The sequence below is a fragment of the Muscardinus avellanarius genome (assembly GCF_963383645.1).
Source record: "Muscardinus avellanarius genome assembly, chromosome: 2".
Taxonomy (NCBI): Eukaryota; Metazoa; Chordata; class Mammalia; order Rodentia; family Gliridae; genus Muscardinus; species Muscardinus avellanarius.
Window position 1 is genome coordinate 194,581,675 of NC_137787.1, and position 16,793 is coordinate 194,598,467.

The window sequence follows — 16,793 nt, forward strand, 5'->3', positions numbered from 1 at the left end:
GATTTTGTCATATGACTACCACAAGGCATACAAATGTATGTTTTAATTATAAAAAGTTCTTTGAAGTGATAACAATTTAAAATGAACATAAATTTTAGAAAATAAACAAAAAAGAAAATATAGTAATAAAAATCTATCTCTTCATTATCTCTCATATTCTGAATTTTTTGTATCCCATTTTACAACTTTCTTTATTGGCTATCTCATGACAAATATATCTCAAGATTATAATTCCATTTTGTCCTTTAGCCTTCAAAATAAATATATTAATAGTTTACATACCATGTTTACAATACTAAGATATATTTGATTTCTCTACAGTTACTCTCACAAGTGAGTATTTTTATTTTCATATTTTTTCTTGCCCATTGATGCCTCTTAAAGTTTGAGGAACTCCGTTTAGCACTTCTTATGGAACAAGTCTAGTTAATATATGATCTTTTGGGTTTTGTTTATCTGGGAATGTCATTGTCTCTATTTCTAAAGAACAGATTTCTTAGGTCCAGTGTTTTCTTAGATATCATGAAAATTTTATGACAGTCTCCTGGCCTGTGAAGTCTGTGCTGCAAAATTTGTTGCGAGGCTAATTTGTTCAATATTATGTGTTATTTGTTTCTTTACTCTTACTGCTGGACAAACTTTACTTCTTATTTTTGAGAGCATAATTTTATTTGTCTTTGAGTAGACATGGTTAAGTTAAATCTGACTGGTAATATCTAAACTTCCTGTACTTGAATATTTGTATGTGTGAGAGGTTTTCTGTTATTTCTTTTTTAATAGGCTTTCAACTTCTTTTTAATCTTCTTTGGCTTCTTCATGGAATTGTGAACTTCAATAAACTAAATATTTGATCTTTTCATGCTGTTCTGAACAGGCAATAGTTTTTATTCATTCATCATTATAACATTCTGTTCTGAATATAATAACAAATACCCTGCCTTCAAGCTTACTAACTCTTTCTTGTGTTTGATATAGTCTGTTATTAATGATTTTTCTCGTGTTTTTAGTTTTACTTAGTGTGTTTTTCAGCTCAAGTGTTTCTGTTTGATTTTTATTTAATTCCTTTCATATCCCCATTTTTTTCTAATAGAGTATCAGATCATTTCTCTATGCTTTTCTTAAAGCTCATTGAATTTATGAATTTACTGCACATTATTTGGTGACAGACTTCAAAATTTCAACACTCCTCATCACATGGAACATGGACCACAGGCTACTCTGAGCTTGTAGTCACTTTCACGATGTCAGCACTAGAGGGTGCCCTATGCCCAAGTTTGTCATATGTCTGTTACTGGTGTGTTGTTGCTCTTTCAACACCAAAGACTGATATAAACCTGGGTTTGTCCCAAATTGTGATTGTTGTGTTGTTCAGCATGAATTGAGAGGATGCTTATAATGCCATTTGAAAGTTAGCATCATATATCTTCCCATTATTATCAAGATATTTATGTGAATGATGTGGTCAAAAGACTTGGACTGCCTCTGATACTATTATCTCTGTACCATCACTCTGCTCTAACTCACCTGTTTAAAGAAGAGGATGGTCACACTAGCACTTTAGCCCCCCTTATGCATGTCCAAGGTCATAAGAATTGCTTCTGACTCAGAGAGTCGAGGTTGATTATTAGTATCAGACAATGTTAGCGTTAGAGTGCTCTTTTCTCCACCAAAGAAGAATGCCAAGTCCCAACTGCAATGGTTTGTATGGTGCCTGCTTACTACTGAAATTACTATGCAGAGCATTACCTCAGGCTAGTAAATAAGATAATATTTACTGTTGTACATTTATTCATGGGGCCCCAAACATTTAGTTGGTTTTAAGAAAGATCACATCTCTTTTGAAAATAAAAATCTACTCCGACACTCAGCTAATAGTATTTTATTACCAAGATAAGACTACCAATGTGGCCCCCAGACTTTGAACATCCTTTAATTAAATATAAAAGTCTCAAAATACCATGAGCCTGGGCTAATCTTTGGTTCCCATTTCTGAAACTAACTGAAAATAAATAAATGTTTGCCAATTTTAGTTATTAAACACAGCAGTTGATATTTTCTGTGGTAACTATTCTTCAAATGCAATGAGTATATTTCTTGGATAAGGACATGTTCAAGTACACTTACATTCAGATACACACACAGTTTATATTTTACTGGCTGAAGTCATACTAACGTAATTTACTGCCTATAATTAGTATGTCTTATAGAATAGACTCAGACATGGCTCTTCCCTCATCTGTCCCCGGGTTGCCTCAGTCAACATTCTCACTATTGTACCCTAGTAAACCTGACCACACTAGGTAGAGGAGGAAATATTTATTTGCTCACAGCCTTTTGGAGACCTCAGCACTCAGTCCACACGAAGCCAGGGTCTGAACTTCTGAGCATGGTAGCAGGAAATGATAAGAAAGCAAGCAAGCACAGGGCTTCACTCCTCACACTATGGAGGCAGAGCTGAGAGAAAGTGCAAGCAGGGAGAGGAGAAACCAACTCTAATACCCAAGACCACGCCCCCCTGGCTCAGGTTACCACCCAGATAAATTAATTACAGACACTAATCTACTGATGAGATTGCAACCCCCATGACTGAACCCTATCAACCCTAAACAGTAACATGTGACCTCTTTGGGGAACAATCTGCAGTTAACCATAACACTGATGAATGCTGCGTTCTCTCCCCGTAAGTGCTGCCTCTTGCACACACTCCAACTCAGACCCCTGACATCTGAGAAACAGGCCAGACGTGGTCCACTCATAAGCTCTTGTAGGATGAATCTCTTACTGGAGAACTCCCTGAGAGGCCTCTGTGGCTCAGACCCTCAGCGCTCAGTCTTTGTTCTTCAAGGTCTCCATAAGGACCACCTTGGTCACCTTTTTCAAAATTAGGATCTTTGGTTGGGTTCAGTTTGACATGACTTTAAGCTCAGTACTTGGGAGGCAGCGACAGAAGAATCACAGGTTCAAGGCCAGCCTCAGCAACTTAGAAAGACCTTGTTTAAAAATTAAAAGAAAAATTTAAAAGCTACAATTTTAGCTCAGAGATAAAATGGTCCTGGAAATTCTATCAGTCACCCTCAAAAAATAATCAGTCCCCCTAAAATGTGTGTGTGTGTGTGTGTGTGTGTGTGTGTGTGTGTGTGTGGTGTTCTTATAACCAATCTTACTCTGTTATAGTTTTCAATAGCACTCATCTTATAAATATTTATTATGCTTACTAATTCTTATTTGCCTTTTCTCTCATCAAAATAAAAGTTATTCTTTGCTTTGTCTGTTGATATTGTCCAAGCTTTCAGAGAAGTGACTGAGATCTTCTCAGTTTTCATTAAATATTTGTTGAATTTATAAATTAATTTAAAAAAGCCTTTAAATCTATCTTGATGGGTTCTTTTACCTAGAATATTGACTCTGAAAGCAGGAAGCCCATCATCTTACCGCAGATGTTTTCATTTGCCTATTTTGTGCTTACCGGTAATGAGGTTTATTGGATGTATGTTGCCGAGTGTAGTTCAGGGCCTTGAACAATTTGCCTGATATTAGTGCCCTCTAAGGAATATTACTGGCTCACCAACTCTTTTTTTTTATTTATTTATTCATTTATTTATTTAATAAAGCATGTTCTTTTTTTAACTTTTATTTTTATTTTTATTTTTTTATTGGTGAACTGTATTCATACATTATAGTGGGATACAAACTTTTGTAGACGTATATGCACACATCACCCAGTCAGCACCCACCCGATCCCCACCCCATTCTCTCCCCATTCCTCCCTCCCATGCTTGGCTTAGTGGTTGACATCTAGTATTATAGCAATTTATCCAAACTTAAAAATGATAATCTCACATAACAGTTTCATTTGTCTGATACCAAGCTTTTGATGACTTAAAGATAACATTTCAATATTTCTTTTTACTTTCTTTCTTACCAGAGAATATTTTTTTCTATTTTTTTAGGTGAAACTATCATATATTTATATATTTATTTTTCAGAAAAAACCTCTATCCTAATATGGAATATGGACTCTAGATACCCAAAACGATCTTGAAAAAGAACAAAGCTAGAAGATATATATTTTCTGATTTCAAACCATATAAAGCTACAATAATTGAAACAGTGTAGTACTATTCTAAAGGCAGATATATAAACCATTGGAGTTAAATAAAAGCCTAGAGCTAAATTCTTCCCTATATTGTCAAGTTATTTTTGACAAGGTTTCCACGAACATTTGATGGTGGAAATAATAATCTTTTAACTAAATATTGTTGAAACATAATAATTACATGGAAAAGAATAAAGTTGGACCCTTATCTAATCCCATATACAAATATTAACTCAAAATAGATAAAAGACCTAAATATAAATCTTAAGACTATAAACTTTTAGGAGTAAATCTGGGTCATAAAACCTCACAACACTGAAATTGGCAGTGATTTCTTGGATATGATTTCAATGGCACAGGCAACAGAAGAGTATACAAACTCCCTAAAAAAAAAAAATATTGTATATCCAAAGACAATGTAAAAAGAGTTAACAGTTACTAATAGAATGTGATAAAATATTTCCAAATGCTATATCTGAAGGTATATTAATATTCCAACTAGAAATCATAACAATTAACAACAATAAAGGCAAACAATACCATTTAGAGATAGGTAAAAGACTAACATAAGTAATGAATCTCCACAGATAACCAATCTTAGTTGACTGTTGGATGGAAACTTTTGTTTCTCTGGTTCTGGTGTGTGTTACCTATTTCTTCTTTATAGTTAATCTCTTTGAGTATTTTCTCTAGCACTGGTTTTGAAGACAAAAATTCCTTCAGTTTCTGTTTGTCATGGAAGCTTCTTATTTCTCCATCTAATTTGATAGAAAGTTTTGCTGGGTAGGAAATTTTTGGCTGGAAGATGTTTTCTTTCAGAGTTTGGAATATGTTACTCCAAGCCCTTCTGGCTCTCATGACTTGGTTTGGGAAATCTGGAGTGATTCTAATTGGTTTGCCTCTGAATGTCACTTGGCCCTTTGTTTTTGTTGCCTTTAAGATTCTCTGCTTGTCTTCCACATTGGTCATTTTGACAATTATGTGACGTGGGGATCCTCTTCTCCGATACTGTCTAAAGGGAGTTCTATAAATTTCCTGGACCTGTGTATCAACCTCTTGCTCTATGTTTGGAAAATTTTCTGCTATTACTTCCTTGAAGAGATTGTTGATCCCTTTGGTTTCACTTTCTTTTCCCTCCTCTATTCCAATTATTCTTAGGTTAGCTCTCTTAAAATGGGCCCATATTTCTTCAATATCAGATTCCTGCTGTCGGATATTTTTTCCTAGATTAGAAACTATGCGTTCATTTTTGGAATGATCATCTTCTAAGAGCGAGATTCTGTTCTCCATGTGTTCTAATCAGTTGTTTGTGCTTTGAATTGAGGCCTTTACTTCATTAATTGCATCCTTTATCTCTTTTTGGCTCTCTCTGAGTTCTTTTCGAAGCACCTCTATTATTTCTACAGTTATTTTCCTGATTTGATCTTCTAGAAATCTCTGATTTTCTGTTTTATCGGGTTCTGATGTTGTGGGGTTGTGGGCATTCATTTCTCCAGTATTATTCCTCTTTCCCATGATTTCGGAAGTTTGTGCCTTCTCTGGGTTCTTCCCTTGGGTCACTATGACTTCACTTAAGGTGTTCTGGATCTCGAGTCAGTAGTATCTCAGACCCCACTACTCCTTTACTGGGTTGTATCACAGAGTCTCCGACCCAGAGTGTCAATAGAGGCTGCTTTAGACTGTGGGGGGTGCTAGGTTGCACGTTCTCCTATGGTGTGATATCTCTGCCACCGCCCCTCCCCCACTGGGTCAAGTCCCAGGGAGTACAGTACTGGGATTTCTCCTCTGTGGCCCACAATTTGACTCACTGTTCTTGAGTATGCAGATGTAGCTGTACTGGATTCGGTGAATTCTCTGCTGCTGCCACCGGTGGCAATATGGCGCTGCTGTCACGCCCTCGGCCGTGAGGCTGGCGTATTTCTTCTCTGGTTTTATGCTCTACTCTGAATCCCTGCGGCATGTGCTGAGCTCAGCCACTGGGAGCTTTAGATTTTTCCTGCAGCAAGAAATCCCGCCTGGCTGTTCCGCAGCGGCTCACCTCGGCTTGCTGTAGCCGTCCGGTGAATTTGCCGCTGCCGCCGTCAGTATGGCACTGCTGCCGCGTCCTCGGGCGTGAGGCCGGTTATCTCCTCTGTGGCTCTGAGCTCTGTTCACAGTCCGCTTTCTCTCTGGAGCCTGGTGATTTTTTTTTTTTTTTTTCTGGTGATGGTGTTTTCTGGCTATGAAAGGCGCTGATTTCGTTGTAATGGAGATTGGTTGTTAGCGGTGCTCTTAAGCCCCGCTTTTCTCGGTCGCCATCTTCCTGGAAGTCGCATCTCACCAACTCTTAAAGTAGCTGTGAAAGAAAGCAAGAAATTCAACTCATTCACATTCCAGGCAGTCAGTGTTCACAACAAGGTGTCGACGTCAGTGTCTGGTGCAAAGCAGATTCTCTTAGAACAATTGGAAGCAGAGACGGGAGCAGGTCATCACTCAGGGCGCCATTCATAGCCAGCTGTGCCAACACATGCTTTCGGCTGCCCTGAACTCTGATTCACATGGACTCTTGACAGCTGAAGGAGACCTGGGCAAAAAGTTAAGTTCAATAAGCTTCAAATCTCTTTTCCATATAACAGATTACTATTTTGTAAGTAGTTTGGCATCAGGCCAGCCTGAAATAAGTAAAATACCTAGGCAAAGTAACTGTAAGCAAATATACTGATAATGTTTATGTAACCAAAGTCAAAAGAAAATCATTTCCTTTAGGAAGTCAGTCATATACAGGAGTTGGAAAATGACCACTTTTCAGAACTTTAATAGAAGAGTATATAGAAAAAGCCACTGTGAGCCTCAGACTTCATAATGTACCTCAGTATTTCAAAGAAAATTCTTAAATCAAAATGGAGGTTTAATTACTCCAGCACTCAGAAAAATGCATTTAGTGAGCTGTCTGGAGTGTTAATTTGTTTTAAAATCTGAAGTCATTTAGGCAACTATTATGTCATTGCCAACATTTTTCCCCTGCTTCATAATTGCCGCATTGGGTTGACTTGTTCTTTGTAAAGATTGATTTATCTTCAAGTCAATCATCTTATAGAAAAGTCACAGGTTATATGAGGAGGATACCAGCAAAGCAGAGTCCATTGTAAGAGGTGTGTTGTGGAGTGCTGTCACAAACACTGTGAAAGCCAGTTTGGCAAGACTACAAGTCATAACTGTATGCACCTGCAACTATTACATTCCTCGTACAAAACTGAAGGATACACAAGAAAACAATTTAGTTGAATTTACAGTGTAAGTAAAAATGGCTTCTTACGTTAAGCCTTTATTAGCAACAGATTCTTCCATGTACAACCTAATCTATATCAAGATCTTGTAAGATCCAGGATAAACATATCACAGCAGTCATTAAAAAAAGATTAACTGATGGTTAATGACTAATATTCAATTAATTTTAGTTGTGAGATTTTAAAGTTTTATTGTATGAATTTGTTTTTATTATAAACTATTTCAAACGTTCAGAGAAGCAGAATATTATAACAGATGCTTGTGCAATATTAACTCATAAAATAAAGGCTAAAACAGTGAAGTGATTACCTCAGGTATTGGGTGCAATTGATTGTCTACAGGTGGCTGGCTCCTTTTCCTCTTTTCTTCTCCTTTTCTAGAGGTAACCTATATTTTTAATTGGTGCATTGTAATTATATATCATAGTGAGTTTCAGGGAGATGTAAACACACATGCACACAGTACTTGGAGTGCTCCCTTCTGAATCCCATCCTGCTCTTCTGTTTCCCTACATATTGTTAAAATTGGTATTGATGACTTCATATATAATCATAGCACCATTTTATTTAAACTGTTTCTTTCATTAAGTCTCCTTTTCACTTCCACACCTTCTTCCCTACGTTCTCTTCTACTCTTCTATTATCTCCTCTCATTTATCTAAAGTCCGTGTTGTTTCTCAATTTCTTTATGTTAATTTTATCTTTGCCCATATTGACTTTTGAAATCTATAACAATATGTAGTATTTAAAAGGTGTTATGTTGTTGAGAGTTATCAGAGGAGGTCCAAGATGGTGGCAGCCGTGGTTGCAGTGGCGACCGCGGCTGCCAAAAAGGACGTGCATTCCTCAGAGAAACCCTGGACACCAGATTTTGGTTTGATATCTGATTGGGAGAATTTAAGGAGACATTCCAGCCATGGCTTCCTATCTAGAATACAGGAGAAAGAGTGGAAAATGGCGGAAGTAGAAGCAAGATGACACGGAGGCTCCCGCCATGCAAGAAAAGTGATTTTTGGAAGAATATCCCAGAAGGGATTAGAGAAAAGACCACTTCAGCCGTGCATGCTGGGGACTCTTAGCAACATACCTTGTAAGAAAAATGGTCCGGGTGTGGTGGAGGGAGCCCAGCAGCGCTGGGCGCGAAGCCGAGCATTGCCGGCTGGGAAGTCAAGCCGCGTGTCCCGAGGAGCTCAGCATGCCTGGCTGCCACGCTCCTGTATGCTGCTCTGTGGGCCATGGTGAACTCAGAACAGCAGATCCTGCTCTACGAGTTGAGGCTGTGGGCCTCTGCTCTTGGAGGGGAGATAAAATTCATTGCTGCTGAGTGCTTGATCCCACAACCTCTTTAAAACACACATACTGGCCAGGTGTGGTGGTACATGCTTGTAATCCCCATGCTTGGGAAGAGGGGATAGGAGGATTGAGCAGGTTCAAAGCCAGCCTTGCTGGCTGGAGACCTTGTTTCCAAATTAAAAAAAAAAAAAAAAAAAAAAAAAAAAAAAATATATATATATATATATATATATATATATATATATATATATATATATATATATAATAGGTCTGGGAGTGTAGCCCAGAGGTAGAAGTGTTTCCAGGAACCCCAGTACCACCAAAAAAAAAAAAAAATACTGTCTTCTCTTACAAAAAAAAAAGTACTGAAGAGGGGCCAAGATGGTGGTGGCAACAGGAGGATTCAGGAGATGCAGACAAATCCTATCCAATTCAACTGGAACTTTTGTTAAAAAAAATCCCCGCGAAGAGGGACTACTCCTGCCGCACATGCTTAAGAATTCTGTACATCATACAATGTAAGGAAGGAGCTCAGCGTAGAACCAGAAGGAAGGCTGTGGTGGCAGCGGCGGCGGTTGCTGTGGAGGCTATTATTTGGGAGAGGCAGAGATCTGATCCAACCCATCCTGATCTTTTGAAGAAATTGCCCCAAAGTTAGAGTGCTACTGCCGTACATGCTCAGGAATTCTGGACAACATGCAGTGTGGGAAAAGTATCTGGAAGAGAATTGAGATCATGTAGGCAGTGGCAATGGCAGTGGCCAGTATTCAGGACAGGCAGAGATCTGATTCAATCCACCTTGATCTTTTGAAGAAATCTCCCCAAAAGTACAATGCTACCACTGCACATGCTCGGGACAACATGCTCTGTGAATAAGGTGCTTGGAAGAGAACCGACATGGCCATGGCAGCGGCAGCGGTGGTCAGTATTTGGAAGAGGCAGAGATTCAATCCAATCTACCTCATAATTTTAAAGAAATATCCTCAAAGGTATACTGCTACTGCCACACATGTTTGCAAATTCTGGAAAACAAACTGTATGGGAAAGGTGTTCAGGAGAGAACTGAGATGGCAGTGGTGGCAGGGGTGGTGGTGGTGACCAGAATTTGGAGGGGCAGACAGATCCAGTCCAGTCCACCTTGAACTTTTGAGGAAAACTCCCCAAAAGTAGACTGCTCCTGCCACACATGCTTGGGAATTCTGGACAACATGCTAAGTGGTAAAAGGGTTTGGGGGGTTTCAGAGGGAGCCCCACATAGCTGGGATGGGCCATCATGCTGCATGTTCTTGGAGTAATCAACCCACCCTCGTGGCCACCACACTTCTCTGCACAGAGTGGGAGGCCAGGGTGCACGTGGAGGAGCAGAGTCTGCTCTCTGAAGTGAAGCTGTGGACCTCTGCCTTTGGAAGGAAGACAAAATTCATTGTCACTAGGTATTTGGGGTCCAGCTTTCACAAAAAACATGTACTGCTCTCTCATTTAAAAAAAAATTCAAAGAATGCCGGGTGTTGTGGCATATGCTAGTAATCCCTGCACTTGGAAGTCAGAGACAGGAGGATTGCCCAGGATTGAGGCCAGCCTCGCTGGCTTAAGAGACCCTGTTTCCAAATAAAAATATTTAAAAAATAGGTCTGCAGTAGTAGAGCCCAGAAGTAGAAGGATTTCCAGGAACCTCAGTACCACCAAAAAAAAAAAAAAAAAAAGAAAAAGAAAGAAAAAAGGGAACATTTGTAGACGAACTGCTCATAATGACAGAGACCAGAGCCCGATGCACAGCAAGACAGCAAGGCCGGTGCCGGGGCCAGCAAGGCTGGGATCGGAGCCTGCCATGAGGCAAGTCCAGTGATTGAGCCTCCGAGGCTGGGATCAAAGCCTTCCAAGGGTTGAGGCCAGTGCCGGGGCCAGAGAGGCTGGTTTCGGAGCGTGCTGTGAAGTAAGGCCTGTTCTGGGGCCTCCAAGGCTGGGATCAGAGCCTGTCATGAGGCAAGGCTGGTGCTGCGGCCTCCAAGGCTGGGATCGGAGCCTGTCAAGGGGTGAGGCTGGTGTTGGGGTCAGCAAAGCTGGGATCGGTACCTGCTTTGGCTTCGGTGAGGCCATAGCTAGATCCAGCATGGGTGAGATAGAAGCTTGAGTTAAGGCAAGGCCGGTGCTGGGGCCTCCTAGGCTGGGATTGGAACCTGCCATGAGGCAAGGCAGGTGCTGGAGCCAGCAAGGCCAGAATCAGAGTCTGCCAGGTGGCCAGGTTGGTGACAGGACTTTCAAGAGTGGGATTGGAACTTGCAATGCGGCATACACAGAGAAATATCACAGAAAATAAAAAATCAGATGCTTTCCCTAATATGCAAAAACTAGGAAGAAATGGGAAATAGGAGGAAATCTAGTGGAAGAAAGAGTCCTATGGAGGAGCAATTAAGGTGACCAATCAGAGGCGATGGGATGGGTGAAGATGGAATCTCTTTAAAACACATGATGCATGTAAACAAATATATCAAAGTTAATCACTAAATCAAGCATGGGATTGAGGGAGGGGGAGGGAGAGGGGTAGGGATTGGATAAAGGCTAATTGGATGATGTGTTCTTAGATCCTCACAAGTCTTGTATTCCAATGTGATATATGACTACAATGCACCAATAAAAAAATACATTAAAAAATAAAAAATAAAAAATCATACATAGAGGATCTAAAGGATATCAAGCCACTGGAACAGAAACACACACACACACACACACACACACACACACACACACACATAAAAATAAAAATAAATAAAAGGTGTTATGTTAGCCGGGCATAGTGGTGCACACTTGTAATCCCAGCATTTGGGAGGCTGAGACGGGAAATTTGTGGTTCGCAGACAGCCTCAGGTACTTAGTGAGGCCCTTTGCAACTCAGTGAGACCCTGTTTTAAAATAAAGAATAAAAAATAGGGCAGGAGGTATAGCTCAGAGCTAGGATGCTCCTGGGTTCCATCCCTAGACCCACAAAATAAATAAATAAATAAATAAATAAATAAATAAATAAATAAAGGGTGTTATGTAGATACGTGTATTCTAGCAGCTTATTTTAGTAATCAATGTTTTCAAAACGTATTCACTTTTATGCCCAGGGATTTCTTTCACTTAATTTAACTGATTATTTTTATATGAATTTATGACAAATTATGTATTTGTTCTTCTAATGAGATACAATATGTAATTTTTAAGTTTTATTGATGCAAATAGTGCTGCTAGAAAAATCACTTATATTCTTATCATTATTCATGTGTATGTTGCTTTTATTGCCTATATTTTTTCAAAGAGGAAATGTTAAATCTTCAACTCCCCCAGTTATTGCCGAATTTCTTTCTAGAATGACTTTACCAAATCATAATTGCACTAGCCACATGTACGTTTCAGTATTCCTTCAATTTCACATAATCTTGGGGTTATCAGATCAATATTCTGCGTATCATATGATAATTGTGAACTCACTCAAGCCACACCTTTCTAATTATCAGTGAGTTTGCCATTGTATCATATACGTATGTTCACGACAACCGTAATTTGTGGAAAAACACGATTTGTATACTTGTTTTGTATAGGTATTTGGGTCTTCAGATTTTATATCATGTTGATTGTGAAGCTATATTGCAGATGAATAAGTGTGTATATTGTGATACACTTGAAAATAAAATACTTATGTTCAACACGTTGAGTCCCCCATATTATTGCCAAGATTCGGTCCAACACTGTTTTGTATCTCAGACCTCAAGGTTGGTGTATTTTATCCTTCTATGCATTGCTATGTTAAGATCATATACATATCTTTATATATATAATGTTAAGACCATATATATCTTAATATATATAATATATAAATATATGTTATATTTTTCTTGTTTTTGTCTCACTTAAATTTATGTTGTCAGCATTTTAAATTGCTATTTGAAAACTATTAAGCATTGTCTTTAATGGTTAGGTAAGAATACATTAAAACAATATATAATAATTAAATTCATATATTGTGGAACAATGGTGAATCATGTCTTGCTATGAAGAGCTTTTTTGTGACAACAAAAGTGGTGATAATTTTTATTTTAGGTTTTTTTTTAGAAAGTAAGAAACCAGCTGGGCGTGGTGGCGCACGCTTGTAATCCCTGCGCTTGGGAGGCTGAGACAGGAGGATCGCACAGGTTTGAAGCCAGCCTCGGCTACTTAGTGAGACCCTGTTTCCAAATAAAATATAAAAATAGGTCTGGGAGTATAGCCCAGAGGTAGAAAGCCACTGGGTTCCACCCCTAGTACCACAAAAAATAAAAAAAAGAAAGAAAGAAAGTAAGAAACCAACAACACAACTAAAAACACAAAATAATTTAGCTTGACAATAACTTCTAGACACATATTTCACTACAATTATTTATGTTTTTGTGTACAAAGTGTTAGATTTTATTATTATTATTATTATTAAATAATAATAAGAATGAACAACAGTGAACTTAATTTCTTTGACTTCACATTAATAATGAAAAATCTACATTGACACACTGACCTCTTTTATAACTGAAATCATAAATTTATATTTTTATTTTTATCATTGACTCCAATATAGAAAAGAGGTGCTTTTGAATCTCCAGACATCTATTATTGCTTATATATTTCTACAGTTTAGTTTTCAGTGATTCTAAGATGTTATCTTTTCATATTGTATAAAACTTGAGTGAGAAGTGCTTGGCAAGCAATGCATGGGTCTGCTTAATGATAACAGTCACACACCACAATGTTGACTTCTTTCTTATGCTTTCTACCTGCCCTTCAGACTCAAGAAAGCAGTAAACAAGGTTATAATAAATCACGTTTGCGTAGGTCAATATGTATTTGCTTCTTCATTGGGCTGCTAAATGCCTTTGATGATCAGTACTTGAAAACGCTTTAACTTTTGTTTCAAATTTTTCTTTTTGCATTTTGCTCCTTACTTCTGGAATACATTTTTTCGATGCTGGGTCCTGTCCTTTTACAAGGTAGTGTTATCATCTGGTAGGTTGTGATTAGCATTTTCCTTAATATGGAAGGATAGAGCAGAATACAAACTAGATTACTTTATGCCTGGGAAAGTAAATGTTATTTTGAGGATTTTTTGTTTGACAGATGAATATGGATTTGTGGACTGGTGTTCTAGGTCTTGTTGTGAAACGTATATCTATAATAGATAATAGGGAGAAAAAAGCTTGCAATCCACTGTTCTAGGGCATTTTGTCTTCTATGTTTGAATAGAGCCTTTTATTCACATGAAATGCATTTATTTTTAGCTTAACACTAATGACATGGTACATTTTATTTGACAGCTTGATATTCCTTTGTATTCTCCCGTGGATATCTCCCACTATTAAAAAAAAACTCAATAGCAATTATTCGACATCAAAATGTCATTATCACTGCTCATCTTTCTAATTTCGTTTGAAGAGTCTTCTCTTTCATAGTATTTACATTCCATCAGCTCTTTCTTCCAGCTCCCCGCATTTCTTTTTCTAAGTGTCATTTCTGCCTACTGTTCAAGAATGGGTCAAGTTTAGAAAGAAGGGAGTTTATTTAGGATTTATCCTAATTGACAATAAATAGCCTGGGGATTTAGCTGCCACAGCTGTCCCTTATTAGATCATAGTTCAGGTCATCAAATTAAAATAAGCTGTCCTAAATTCTGCACTGTACAAGGGAAGAAAGAAAATACATTAGGCCCTCGCAGAAAGCCCTTTAGAGTGAATTATGTTGATGGTTTGTGTAGAGAATGGTCCAGATGACAGCTATGCCAGGGCAGCCTGTCACTGTGGCTAAGGCTCACATGTTGTGTCTGGGGCTGGAGCCCAACTGAGTCTCCGGGCTACTGCCTGTCAGCTTTGGTTCAGAAGGGCAAAGGGCAAGGGGTGAGCATCTCTCTCCAAGCTTTCTGCACGCTTTCTGAGCCACCCCTTCCCAGAGTCTGGGTTTCGAGTTTTAAATCACTCGTTGGGAAGCCATTTTACGTTCACCCAGATATTTGTAGTTTGTAGGCAACTTACTTCAAAGATACAAGTAAAACTGTTTGCTATATAGGAACGCCGTCAGGCAATGGAAAATCAGGCCAGATGCTTATGATGAAAAGTAATTTTGGGGCTGCCATTTTTTCTAATAATTTAACATTTTAACGAATATGAAGTCACTGTAGACTGATATGCATTTAAAATGAACTGGGTGCGCTCTGCTTCTCCTTTTCCTGTTCCACCAGCTCAGAAATGAGCACAATCTTCAGAAAGAGGCTGTGGTGGGGTTGGGAGGAAAAGAGAGCTCTTAAAAGTCCTTCTCTGTGCTGCATTCCCCACTGCTTGTTATAAGCTGGGTGCAGGTTGAGGATGCATTGACTGTTGTGATAAGTTGGGCTTATGCAAGGAGCCAGGCTAAGCATGGTCCTGACCACTGCCCAAACTTTACCATTCCATGGATCACAACATTGGAAAAAGAGTCCTTCTCTTTTGAAATATCTTACTATATATATATATATATATATATATATATATATATATATATATATTTTTTTTTTTTTTTTTTTTTTTTTTTTTTTACTGGTGACTGAACCCAGAAACCCAGGGACATTTTATCTCTGAGCTACACTCCCAGGCCATTTTATTTTATTTTTTATTCTTTATTTTGAAACAGGGTCTCACTAAGTTGTGGACTGCTTCACTAAATAGCCGCGGCTGGTCTTGTGCCTGTGATCCTCCTGTCTCAGCCTCCCAAGTACTGGGATTACAAGCACGTACCACTAGAGCTGGCTATCTGACTCTATTCTAATGCACTTATTGTTGATACTATCAAAACCTCTCCGCCTGAAAAATGGCTTACCGTTCTAAAACCTTACAGAACGTAACTGACTTTGCCTTCCTCGGTATGGGATGGCTATTATTACTGAGGAAGGACAGGGGGCTGTGAAAAGTGGAGATGCTCATTTGTATGAAGCTTCCGTTTGCCATGACATTTAGGAAGCTGTAGATAAGGGTGTCTTTTTTCCTTCATAGAAAATGAGATGAAAGCAATCTGTGTAGAATACCTATTATATGGGAGTGTGTGTGTGTGTGTGTGTGTGTGTGTGTGTGTATGACAGAATTGAACCCAAGGACATTCTACCTGTGGATTGCACCTCCAAGCCTATTTATTTTTATTTATTTACATATTACTTATTATACATGTATTTATTTTGTATGGTTCTGGGAACTGAACCCAGAACTATTCTACCTCTTATCTATACCCTGAGTCTATTGTACTTTTTGTTGTGAAGCAGGGTATCCCTAGATTGCCAAGAGTCTTGTTATGCTACTGAGGCTGGCCTAGAACCTGCAATCCTCCTGTCTCAGCCTCCCAAAACTGAGATTACAAACATGTGCCACACCATGTCTGGTTACATGTGACCATTCTGATTAATAAGTGCCCGTGTGTACTATTTCACTTAAGACTCTGGGCTAAATTACTGTGTTTATTGAAAATCATATGTTTTAGTAAACTGCTCAAGGAGAAAATCATGGAAAGGAGAATTAATAATTTTTCTCTATTTACACAATTGTACACTGATCATATGATATATAAGAATAAACTTAGGGACTCTGCCAAGTTATGATCCTCTTCCTAAAATATTATTATAGCTGATTACCTTCTATATTTTAAGATAGCAAAAAGCGAAACCGAGTGATCCTGATATGGCAATTGATACCTATAGAGATATTAAAAATATCTTTGTCTTCTTCTCTTGTAACTTGATCAGATTATTATGCTTTCAAAATTTTTCTTTAAGATGTTGATTTTGGTATGTAAGTTATTTAGATATCTAAAAAAAGAAAAAAACATCAACATTATTTATTGATAGTAGCAATCAAACTTTTCTGCATGCCATATTTTAAAATATATTTTCCTATAGTTTAAACAAAGACACAATTAACAGCAAGGGAATCAATTTCACAAACAACTCCTCTTTATCTGAATAAATGATATCTATGCTCAGTTCAGAGAAACAAGTCAAAGACCTAATTTTATATTGAACTATCTCTATTGTTTTCTAAGGTCATTAAACATAACACAAATTAGAATATATTATTTATTAATCAACTTTGTTTTGGAGTGATTTATGACCATTCACT